A 3187-nucleotide genomic window follows, 5' to 3' on the forward strand; every position below is an offset into this window, starting at 1 on the left:
GGCCGCTCTGTACTTCTCCTGCTAAGGCAGCTATGTGCTCTTCTATACGGAGGGAGCATTCCGTATTTCCGTTGACCGTTATAACGCCGCGTGGACCGGGCATCTTGAGCATGAGGTAAGCATAGTGTGGTACTGCGTTGAATCGAGCGAACGCTGTTCGTCCAAGCAGTGCGTGATAGCCGCTGCGGAAGGGGACGATATCGAAGATTAACTCCTCGCTTCGGAAGTTTTCCGGAGATCCGAAGACAACTTCTAGTGTGATTGAGCTCGTACAGCGGGCTTCTACACCTGGTCTGACTCCTTTGAAGGTAGTCCTGGTGTGCTTGATCCGTGAAGGGTTAATGCCCATTTTTCGCATTGTATCCTGATAGAGCAGATTGAGGCTGCTGCCTCCGTTCATAAGGATGCGATTCAGGTGGAACGCATCAATTATTGGGTCTAGGACCAGTGCGGCTGAACCACTGTGACGGATATTGGTCGGATGATCCCGATGATCAAAAGTGATCGGGCATGACGACCATGGATTAAATTTTGGGACGACTGGCTCTATCGCGTAGACGTCCCTGTTGGAAATATGCCCTAGAGGCAATAATAAAATGATTATTATATTTCCTTGTTCATGATAATTGTCTATTATTCATGCTTTAATTGTATTATCCGAAAATCGTAATACATGTGTGAATACATAGACCACAATATGTCCCTAGTGAGCCTCTAGTTGACAAGCTCGTTGATCAACAGATAGTCATGGTTTCCTGGCTATGGACATGGGGATGTCATTGATAACGGGATCACATCATTAGGAGAATGATGTGATGGACAAGACCCAATCCTAAACATAGCACAAGATCGTATAGTTCGTTTGCTAGAGTTTTTCCAATGTCAAGTATCTTTTCCTTAGACCATGAGATCGTGTAACTCCCGGATACCGTAGGAGTGCTCTGGGTATACCAAACGTCACAATATAACTGGGTGACTATAAAGGTGTACTACGGGTATCTCCGAAAGTGTCTGTTGGGTTGACACGGATCAAGACTGGGATTTGTCACTCCGTATGACGAAGAGGTATCTCTGGGCCCACTCGGTAATGCATCATCACAATGAGCTCAAAGTGACCAAGTGTCTGGTCACGGGATCATGCATTACGGTAACGAGTAAAGTGACTTGCCGGTAACGAGATTGAACGAGGTATTGGGATACCGACGATCGAATCTCGGGCAAGTAACGTACCGATTGACAAAGGGAATTGTATACGGGGTTGCTTGAATCCTCGACATCGTGGTTCATCCGATGAGATCATGGAGGAGCATGTGGGAGCCAACATGTGGGAGCCTGCTGTTGGTTATTGACCGGACAGCCGTCTCAGTCATGTCTGCATGTCTCCCGAACCCGAAGGGTCTACACACTTAAGGTTCGGTGACGCTAGGGTTGTAGAGATATGAATATGTAGTACCCCAAAAGTTGTTAGGAGTCCTGGATGAGATCCTGGATGTCACGAGGAGTTCCGGAATGGTCCGAAGGTGAAGAATTATATATAGGAAGTGCAGTTTCGGCCATCGGGAGAGTTTCGGGGTCACCGGTATTGTACCGGGACCACCGGAAGGGTCTCGGGGGTCCACCGGGTGGGGCCACCCATCCTGGAGGGCCCCATGGGCCAAAGTGGGGAGGGGAACTAGCCCATAGTGGGTTGGTGCGCTCCCCTTGGCCCACCCCCTGCACCTAGGGTTGGAAACCCTAGGGTGGGGGGGGGGGCGCCCCACTTGCCTTGGGGGCTACTCCACCCTTGGCCGCTGCCCCCCCTAGGAGATCCCATCTCCTAGGGCCGGCGCCCCCCCCTAGGGGAGCCTATATAAAGGGGGGGGAGGGAGGGGCAGCCACACCCTTGAGCCTTGGTGCCTCCCTCTCCCCTGCTACACCTCTCCCTCTCGCAGTATACCGGCAAAGCCCTGCTGCGGTGACGCCCTGCATCCACCACCACGCCGTCGTGCTGCTGGATCTTCATCAACCTCTCCTCTTCCCCTTGCTAGATCAAGAAGGAGGAGACTTCACGCTGACAGTACGTGTGTTGAACACGGAGGTGCCATCCGTTCGGTGCTAGGATGTCCGGTGATTTGGATCACGTCGAGTACGACTTCCTCATCACCGTTCTTTGAACGCTTCGGCGCGTGATCTACAAAGGTATGTAGATGCAATTCAATCACTCGTTGCTAGATGAACTCATAGATGGATCTTGGTGAAACCGTAGGAAAATTTTTGTTTTCTGCAACGTTCCCCAACAGTGGCATCATGAGCTAGGTCTATGCGTAGTTCTCTTTGCACGAGTAGAACACAATTTGTTGTGGGCGTAGATGTTGTCAACTTTCTTGCCGCTACTAGTCTTATCTTGCTTCAGCGGTATTGTGGGATGAAGTGGCCCGGACCGACCTTACAATTACGCTTACGTGAGACTGGTTCCACCGACTGACATGCACTAGTTACATAAGGTGGCTAGCGGGTGTCTGTCTCTCCCACTTTAGTTGGAGCGGATTCGATGAAAAGGGTCCTTATGAAGGGTAAATAGAAGTTGACAAATCACGTTGTGGCTATTACGTAGGTAAGAAAAACGTTCTTGCTAGAACCCTTTTGCAGCCACGTAAAACTTGCAACAACAATTAGAGGACGTCTAACTTGTTTTTGCAGCAAGTGCTTTGTGATGTGATATGGCCAAAGTTGTGATGAATGATGAATGATATATATGTGATGTATGAGATCATGTTCTTGTAATAGGAATCACAACTTGCATGTCGATGAGTATGACAACCGGCAGGAGCCATAGGAGTTGTCTTTATTTTTTGTATGACCTGCGTGTCATTGAGAAACGCCATGTAAATTACTTTACTTTATTGCTAAACGTGTTAGACATAGTAGTAGAAGTAATAGTTGGTGAGCAACTTCATGGAGACACGATGATGGAGATCATGGTGTCATGCCGGTGACAAGATGATCATGGAGCCCCAAGATGGAGATCAAAGGAGCTATGTGATATTGGCCATATCATGTCACTATTATTATTTGATTGCATGTGATGTTTATCATGTTTTTGCATCTTGTTTACTTAGAACGGCGTTAGTAAATAAGATGGTCCCTCATAATAATTTCAAGAAAGTGTTCCCCCTAACTGTGCACCGTTGCGACAGTTTGTTGTTTC

Source organism: Triticum urartu, chromosome 4, assembly GCF_003073215.2.
Source record: "Triticum urartu cultivar G1812 chromosome 4, Tu2.1, whole genome shotgun sequence".
NCBI classification, from domain to species: Eukaryota; Viridiplantae; Streptophyta; class Magnoliopsida; order Poales; family Poaceae; genus Triticum; species Triticum urartu.